At 45.1% G+C, this 9,695-nt stretch overlaps 1 pseudogene; it reads right to left on the reverse strand.

Moving 5' to 3' along the window:
• Positions 1–6,680: 6,680 nt before the first annotated feature.
• LOC105534725 lies at positions 6,681–9,382 on the reverse strand (annotated as a pseudogene).
• Positions 9,383–9,695: the final 313 nt, after the last annotated feature.

The following is a 9,695-nucleotide window of genomic DNA, read 5'->3' on the forward strand; positions in this document are numbered from 1 at the left end:
CACAGTTTATAAGCTTCTTGAAAGTAGAGACTACTATATATCCCCCCGTATTTTCCATTGCTGCATCTAGAAACTCGGGTACTCAGTCAAAACTTGGGAGTTGACCAGGAATCTGACACCATGGGGTTTTCCAAGCTCCACCAGAATAATCCCATTCTAAGGACAGCTCCTACCGTTCTTAAAACATCTAAAGGATTATACTGTTTTTCCCCTGGTCGTCTGTCCTAAGGCTTCTCAGTCCCACAACCCCCATCCCATCCATCTTAGTTCTAATTTCTCTCCACTCCAATTTGCTGGTGCTCCATTCCCATTGCTTTGACCTCAGTGAAGACAGAACAACTGGTGGACATTTAATCTCTAACAACTTTTTACAACCTTGTATAAGAGGTGCGTAAGCAAAAATTTTACAATTCTCTATTATAGTCATGTTTTTAGCTCCTATTGTGTACCAAGCACCATAACAATTTAAAAGACCAATTTAAGGTCTTGTATGTATAAAATACGATGGGAAAGTATAATATACACATTTGATTACGCTTTGCTAATGCGATTCATCTTCATAGACGTGGAACCCTACTCATCTGGATTTTTCTTTTTTTTTCTTTTTTTTTCTTTAAGACGGAGTCTCGCTCTGTCACCCAGGCTGGAGTGCAGTGGCGCGATCTCGGCTCACTGCAAGCTCCGCCTCCCGGGTTCACGCCATTCTCCTGCCTCAGCCTCCCGAGTAGCTGGGACTACAGGCGCCCGCCACTACGCCCGGCTAATTTTTTGTATTTTTAGTAGAGACGGGGTTTCACTGTGTTAGCCAGGATGGTCTCGATGTCCGGACCTTGTGATCCGCCTGCCTCAGCCTCCCAAAGTACTGGGATTACAGGCGTGAGCCACCACGCCCGGCCCTCATCTGGATTTTTCTGAGACAGCTTCAATTCCAAAAACTCAATGTGTTCTGAGAATGCCAATGTTTCTGCATCCAAATTGCATTTTTAAGAATGTCTGTCTCAACTAGAAGTAGTATGAAATTGTTAGAAAGGCATTCCAGTTTTTTAGCTTTGAAAATATGTCCGTTCTTAGGCCAGGCGTGGTGGCTCATGCCTGTAATCCCAGCACTTTGGGAGGCCGAGGCAGGCGGAATATGAGGTCAGGAGATCGAGACCATCCTGGCTAACACAGAGAAATCCCGTCTCTACTAAAAATGCAAAAAATTAGCCAGGCGTGGTGGCGGGCGCCTGTAGTCCCAGCTACTCGGGAGGCTGAGGCAGGAGAATGGCGTGAACCCGGGGGGCGGAGCTTGCAGTGAGCCCAGATCCGGCCACTGCACTCCAGCCTGGGTGACAGAGCGAGACTCTGCCTCAAAAAAAAAAAAAAAGAAAAAGAAAAAAAAAATGTCCATTCTAATATATGTGGTATCGGAGGCTCTCTCTGCTTTGGGCACCAGCTGATGTGTATATTATTTAGTGAAATAGAGATTCTTCTGATGTCTTTTGAGAATGAAATGGGATCTTAAGCACTTTCATTGAAGTCTTAAATGTAAATATATGGATGTCACAACTGGGCAACATTTTAATGCCTCCTTACCATTTGTTGATTCAGAAATAAATCCTGATGGGAAGCAGCATAACATAAAGGAGTCAGCCAAGGCCAGCTTTTCCCTGTATTGTGAGTTGCAGTTTCCTCATCTGGAAATGGGGTTTATGTTGCCTACCTCATTGATTGGAGGAATGAGAGTATGCTCACTAAGTACAATGCTGACACAAGTACCTAACTATTAACCTTCCCTCCTTCCTTTCTTTCCCTGGTTTCCTTTCATCTCCCCATACAGGGGAGCATTGTCTGAGAATATTCTTACATATTTCTTACTTAACCTGTTTTAGTACATAAGGGCTTTTAAACCACTGAGTGGAAAGTTGCTGTTATTTGAAATATTGTGAGCCTAACACTGTAGTAATGCTAATTTTCTGCAAATCATGATGTTCTCTCTGTCCATTAGATGGCAGGAGTTCCTTTGGCCATGTTCTGTGAGGAAGCTGCCCAAACATGTTTGGACTTGTGTATCAGTAAGGCCACTAAAAGAGAAAACAAGGTATACAAAATAAACTGGCTCTTATATAAGTAAAACAATTTTACCAGACAAAGGGAGAGCTAGTAATAATCTATTACCCCCCTCATCTTTTCTAGTCACAAATTTCTTGTATTTTCTATTCCTTCTCTTCTGGCCTTTTGCATATCCTGTTTCCTCTGCCTGGAGCACTTCTCCACCAAACCCCAGCCTCCTTCACCTAGCTAACTCCTCTTCATCCTTCAGGTCTCAGTTCAGCATCACTGCCATTAGGAAGACTTATTTTACCTCTCATTCTGAGTTGAGGATACCATATCTTTCCTCTACCCCATCTTGCTCATTGTATAGTAGCTCATCATCTAGTAGTACCCTGCTCAAATGTTGCCTCCTCACACAGGCATCCCAGTTTACTCTTACTTTGTGTCTCTTTTTCTGGCATGTAGAATAGTGCTTGGGACAAGTAGACATTCAACCCTATGGTAAAAAATGACTTTGCTCCCTCAACACTTTGTAGCTTTCAGTCATTCCTGTTGTGGCACTTATAGCACTATGTGGTCAGTCCTCTATTCTATAACACCTACTAGATTGTGGGCACCAGAACAACAATAATCAGGTCTGTTTCATGCACCATTGCATCTCTAGTGCCTGGCACAGAATCAGGCCTCAATCAATATTTGCTGAAAAATTAGCACACATATACTATACGTATATGCACACAGTATAACTACAGTGAAGCGAAAATTTTTTGTTTGTTTTTTGAGGAGGTCAGTGAAGCAGAGGAGGAGAAATGGTAGCAGGGACCTATACCAGGCTTCCTTTGCTACAGCAGCATCCATATTCAGAGTCAACCAGGTGGGCTTTTGATAGCAGTTATACTAAGTAGGTTTTTGTTTTTGTTTCAAGACGGAGTCTTGCTCTGTTGCCCCGGCTGGAGTGCAATGGCACATGATCTCCGCTCACTGCAACCTCTGCCTCCCAGGTTCAAGCAATTCTCCTGCCTCAGCCTCCCAAGTAGATGGGATTACAGGTGCCCAACACCATGCCCAGCTAATTTTTGTATTTTTAGTAGAGACAGGGTTTCGCCACGTTGGCCAGACTGGTCTTGAACTCCTGACCTCAGGTGATCCGCCTGCCTCAGCCTTCCAAAGTGCTGGGATTACAGGCATGAGCTACTGCACCTGGCCCACTAAGTAGGTTTTATGTTGACCTGAATTTTCAATGAGTGAATTTAGAATTAATGTCAAACTTGTAGGAAGTTGAACATGGCTTGCAGAGCAAGAATTTGGGATGCCATAGAAGGTTTGAAGAGATAAAATAGATGTTTTTGAGCAGCCACCTGGAGACTAAACAGATACAGTGATATACAAATATGCAACAGAATAACCTATATGGATTTAGATAGTCAGCTATAAGAAATGGGCTGAAATGTAACAGTTAGAAAAATACTCAGATTTGAACACAAGAACACTTCACAAGATGTGCTTTGGGTCTTCTTGTTTGTTTGTTTGTTTGTTTGTGACAGAGTTTCGCTCTTATCACCCAGGCTGGAGTGCAATGGCACAATCTGGGCTCACTGCAACCTCCGCCTCCCAGGTTCAAGCGATTCTCCTGCCTCAGCCTCCCAAGTAGCTGGGATTATGGCACGCACCACCACACCCGGCTAATTTTTGCTCTGGGTCTTAGGTAGCAAATGATGTTCACATATGAGGCCTCCTCTGTGAAGGGCCCAGGAAAAAAAGTAGAACATGGCTCCAGCCAGTCTCTCAGAGTCAAGAAGGGCCTAGGGTTACTTCCATTGGTTGGATCCCAATATTTTTTTTTCTGTTTAAGACTGTAACATGGAAAAAATGTTTGTATGCTAAGCACAAAAGGGACATAAAATTGTATAGACAGTAGAATAATGACTATGTAAACACACCAAAAATCTATGCACAGAAATGTTTAGGGGGACATTTAACACCAAAAGATTAACAGCGGTAGCATTTGGGTGGCAAACTGATTCTAAAATTTCCAAATTTTCCTTAATAAGTAGTAATTACAATTGCAACGGGAAATAATTTTTTTTTAACTACCCCTCTGGCTAAGCAGTGCAGTGTCGCTATCAAATACACATCAGTGGTTTTGGCCCTGACTCCTAAGAGGATGGCAAATGCCGCTGCCCCACTCCCCAACCACCCCCAAGAGAGCTTGAGCACCTCTGGCTCCGCTGAGAGAACCTTTGCAGCCCCAGCTCTCAGAATCTCTTCTCTTATTCTGCCTTATCCCCCCACCACATCATCTCCACTCACTTCCAGCTATATCTTTCCCCTTTCCTTCTTAACTCAGGAGGCAGGTTTGCAACCGCAGGACCCACAAATAGAGGCCACGGGGTGGCATGTTTTCAAAGAACATGGTGCCTCCGTTTGGGACACACAGGAACTCAGTACAAATCATTTTCCTGCTGCTGGGTAAGTCATGCTTGGTGGCTGCTCTGGTTGCAGATATGTGACATTATATAGCCTTTCCTGTTAACCCGTGGTTCCAAGCACTCTCTCTTAACAATGATTCCTATCATGAATTTTCTACCCTGAAAAGCCAGGGGTGGGTACTAACAATTAAGATCATTTGGTTTCTAAAAGTCCATCCTCTCTGGGAAAGCAGAGTCATACAGTGGGTGGCATCCTGCAGATTCTAGTCTACGTTTGGGAAAGGTATACACCTCTTGCACTTTCAGTTTAAGGGACAAGTTAAAAAAAAGTAATTGCCTTTAAAAAAAAAAAAAAAAAAGCGCTAGCAATTCACAGCCTATTCCTGCCGCTGAACAGAAGTTGTGATGCCTTGATTTACTCCCTAGCAGCTATGTATTCTTGAGCAAGTCATAACCTTACTGTGCCTCAGTTTCTGGATCTGCAAGGAGTGTTGCCTGCATAAATGTTTGTTTAGGAACTTAGTAAAATGACAGACCACTCTCTCTGCTGTAAGAGGGCCATCAGCCAGCTGCAGCTCATCTCACTCAGGCCAGGCCTGACTAGAGCCCCTTCTTCCTCCAAGAGAAAGCAAGGAAAAGCAGCAAGCAAGCAGACATATCAGGTCAACGGGAGTGATCTACCATTGGCAACGAGGCCTCAAACAAACTGAAAAGGCTCTGGCTCCAGCACCCTATCCCCAAATGCCACAGGCCAGACACAGAAGCCATGCAAGAGTGACTATCACACATACACACACATACAGGCACAGAGTACCACCAAGCAAAAAGGGGATAATACTGCAGAGAGGAACCCAAAGTGCAGCTTGAGGAACACAGGGAGTCATCCCGAGACCCTCACTTAGCTGCCATGGAAACAGCAAACACTATAAGCTTTGCTTCATTCGGTCTTCCAAAATGAAAACATTAATAGGGAAGACTCACTAACACTTGTGGCAAACACTGTTAGCAAGAATGCAATCTGTCTCTTGGGCTGCAGGACTCCATCTGCTTCAGCTGAACTCTCAGAAACTACAGATGAGAGCAATACATGCATACGCACACACATGTATGCATATCTGTATGCACACAGATGTATTTAAACGAAGGTGCATACACTGTGCTAAAACACAAACAACAGAAATCAAAGGTCATATGTAAAAAGGCTAAGTATAACATAACACAGGCCTAGAACTAGCTTTTGGTCGGGAGCTGGGGAAAGGGGTGGTATCATCGAAAGACTATGTACACAATTTGTGGTGGGCAGGCAAAGCATCAGTGTAAACAACTCAGACTCACTTCACAATACTAGCCCACAGCAAAGTGTGATATAGCACATGTACGAAAATAGACTCCCACCTTGCTTCTGTACAAACCAAGCTTGGTAGGCATCCCCAAGAACCGTGAGTTTGTCTTGCTGACAGGGCACGGCACCAGGCTGCTGCTAAACCTTCCAGCCCCAGGAACTCACCCGCTACCCTCCCCTTTCCCTCCCTTTCAGGCCCCTTTCCCACCCAACACCTACAGCCTGAGGCCTGCCTGACCACCTAGCCTCACACAACTAACTGCAGTGACTAACTGCACAGCTTCCTGCAAGCAAGGTCCTTCTGTATTTGTCCCTTTCTCTGACCCCAAGATACAAGAAAACATTTCTGTAAATGTTTGGCACCTAAGAAACATGATGGTTGTGGATAATGCCACAAGTACACAGGGAGACCCAGTAACAAGACATGCAGGGTGAGGGCAAGGGGCACTGAGCTGCCCGAGCATTTCAAAACGAGGACTGTGGCTTCCCATACATTTAGCGGGGTAGGAGAAGGGATGTGCAGAACTGAAGACTTCGCCGGCTCCTCAGCAGCATGTACATTCAAACTGAAGATGCTTGAGAGCCTCACTATACCAAATCGTGAGTCTGGTCACTCCTCTAGCAAAGCTTGGTGCAGTGACAGCTAGAAAAGCCGAGTTCCAATTGACTCTGCTGCACCAAGAGTCCTTTTGAAGACGCTCAGCAAAGTAATTATTTTCTTTTGAGCAGATGCACAGCACATCCATGGGAAGGCCATGTAAAAGGATGTTCTCCAGCATAGTCAAATAATCCAGTTCCACAATTATCTCAGTCCCCTCTGAGTTTCTTCCTGCTGGCGGCCCTCACTGTACAGAAATAGCCAAGCAGCATCAGGGTCAGTCATCAATGGAGGGCAACCAGAAGGCCATGTTGGAACACACGCTGGCAAAAGTCATGAACTTGGGGTTGAATTGCAAACAGGTAATTGGGCCTGTTTACCATCCAACACAGCTACTTTTAAAATACCCCTCTCTCCATTCCAGACATGGATCTTGCCATCCTCTGAACCAATCATAATAAACTGAGAGTCCGCAGTAAATGAAGCCTCCAGTGTGACAGCTTTGGTGTTGGCATAACCCCCAAACGTGTGTATCACCACTCCTTTGAATGCACCAGTGAGACCAGTGAAGCTGCGGTTGGTGGAAATGAGGATGAGCTTGCCATCGTTGTTGATTTTAAGTCCTGTCCACTCACAAGTTCGATCATACTGCATCTTAAAGGGAGCAAATGGCCCCTTATCAAAAGAACGAAGGTCATAAAGTTTGACCATTGCAGAGTTGACACCAGCAGCAAAAATTAACCCTTCTGGATCAAAACAACAAACTGGCTTCCCTTTTATATGCATGAGGCCCTGGCAGTTAGGAGACTGGAGATCCCAGGGTCAAATGCTCTTATCAAGAGACACAGAAATGAAAGTGTCATCCACAGATGACATGGACAAGAGCACTATCCTTTTGCTATGTCCGATACAAGTAAAGTCAGATACTTTCTTTGTTGTCATGCAAGGACAAGTAACGAATAGTATCGTCTATTTTGTTAGAGCTGTAAACAACTGTGTTTGCCGCAGGAGTGTATCTGATGAGGCCACGCCTTATTTCTTACTGAAGAGGGTTTTAGTTTGCCCTCCTGGCAGTCACAGAGCACGAAGGAGTCGTCGTCGCTGCTTGAGGTGATCGCCTCGTTGTTGGGGCTGAAATCAAAGCGGTTAATCTTGTCCGAGTTTTCGCAGAACACGTTGGCAACGCTGAAGCTCCGCAGCAGCACGCGGTCGGTCAGCTTCCTGGCGGCGGCTGGGGAAGGCGAGCGGGCGGGCTGCGGAAGGGCCAACCTGGGCGAGGCGGGCGCCGCGGCAGCTAGGGGGAATTCGGCCAACAGTTGGGCTGCCTCCTCCTCTTCCTTCTGCTTGGACGACGGTCTTCCGCCTGGACTGTGGAGCCTCGCCGGCCGACCGTTCGTTCTCACAGCCACGCCACGGGCAACCCGCTCATTGTGTCTGCCATCTTGGGGCGACAGGCAGAAGTCGAGCGGGTCCCAGCGTTTTGTTTTGTTTTGTTTTGTTTTTTAAGTATTTTTTTAGAGACAGGGTCTTGCTATGTTGCCCAGGCTGGATTCAAACTCCTGGGCTCCAGTGATCCCCCTGCCTCAACCTCCCTAGTACCTGAGATTACAGGTACATGCCATCATGCCCAACTCTGTTATTTTTTTCAAAATGACAAAGCAGTTTTTTGAAAATGATAGTTTTTAAATATTTTCATCCCCCTGCCTCACCCTCCCCAGTACCTGGGATTACAGGTACATGCCACCATACCCAGCTCTATTATTTTTTTAAAATGACAGGCCGGGCGTGGTGGCTCACACCTGTAATCCCAACACTTTGGGAGGCCGAGGCGGGCGGATCACAAGGTCAGGAGTTCGAGACAACCTGGCCAACATGGTGAAACCCCGTCTCTACTAAAACTACAAAACTTAGCCGGGCTTGGTGGCAGGCGCCTGTAATCCCAGCTACTCCAGAGGCTGAGACAGGAGAATGGATTGAAATCGGAAGGCAGAGGTTGCAGTGAGCCAAGATCGGGCCACTGCACTCCAGCCTGAGCAACAAGAGCAAAACTCCGTCTCAGAAAAAAAAGACAAAACAGGTTTTGGAAAAAGATAGTTTTAAAATATTTTCATTTAACAAATTAATACCTCTAACACATACATAATTTACAATGAATTTAGGTATTAAGTTGAGCCACATGAAATTGTTGATATTCAATCATTTTTTTAACCTAGAAAATCAATAATGTCATGTAGTTCAACCTAATACAACCTCATTTTGAGATAAATGTTAGAAGTCTATATCTGAGACCCTGCCTTTAGTGACTATGAGGACCTAGCTAAGTGCACTGCTGCCCATCCCAACTCTCCCAATATTGATTATAGCCTTAAGGCTGAGGGCATCCCATCTGTGTGTGTGAATGTTCAACCTCTAAACAAAAGGGGTCTAAGCCCTCTGACCAAGCAGTGGAGACTGAATACTGGGCTAAAAGAAAACTAAAATCTAGATTTCTAAATTCTAGACAAGCCTATAGTATATATTAAGGACAAGGAGATGTCTGATATATCTTTGTAAGGTTTTCCAAGTACAAATGCTGGAGGCTTCTCTGTTCCTAAGTTCCCAAGAAGAAAATGCAGCAGTGCCTGATGCCTAGTGGGCCTACAGAAATATTAACTAACTGGCTCATTTTCTCCTTCAATCAACTGATTTTCTCCTCACTCTCTACTGCTAAAGATGAGACAGGTTCTGTTTTACTCATTCTCCCCAGCTTCAACAGTGAAAACAATGTTAAACAACTCCAGGGTCTTTCCTTTCCCTTTCGCCCTGCTCTCAAACATACACCATCCTCCCTCCTTAATTTCCTTGTCCACTTGCTTCTCCAGCCTTCCCTTTCGTTACATCCTTTTTGCCTCTGCCTCCTCCTGTGCCTCTGGTAACCACTGGGTAGTCAATGAAGAAGCCAGTGTGTTCCCCTACTGCCACATCATATCCTAAGCTCATCTTCCCTGACCTTGAGAGGGCATGAGGTGCATCTTGGTGCTCTCAATAAACCAAAGTTGTTTTAATAAGCCCAGTGAGACTAAGATGTTTAAATTCTTCTTCTCACTCTCATCACCGCAATGTGAGATGGATCCAGATATGTTGCAACAGCATAGCCTTGGGCCAGCAGCTCTTGAGTTATAAAATGTTGCAGCAAACTCTCCTTGCATAGCAATGTTATCACCCAAGAACTTCCTTTTTTCCTTCCCAGATACCATGTTTATACAATCCATCCAAGCAGGAGCTTAGCAGTGGCACATGAGTCCACTGAACC

This window comes from Mandrillus leucophaeus, unplaced genomic scaffold (assembly GCF_000951045.1).
Source record: "Mandrillus leucophaeus isolate KB7577 unplaced genomic scaffold, Mleu.le_1.0 Scaffold1001, whole genome shotgun sequence".
Taxonomy (NCBI): domain Eukaryota; kingdom Metazoa; phylum Chordata; class Mammalia; order Primates; family Cercopithecidae; genus Mandrillus; species Mandrillus leucophaeus.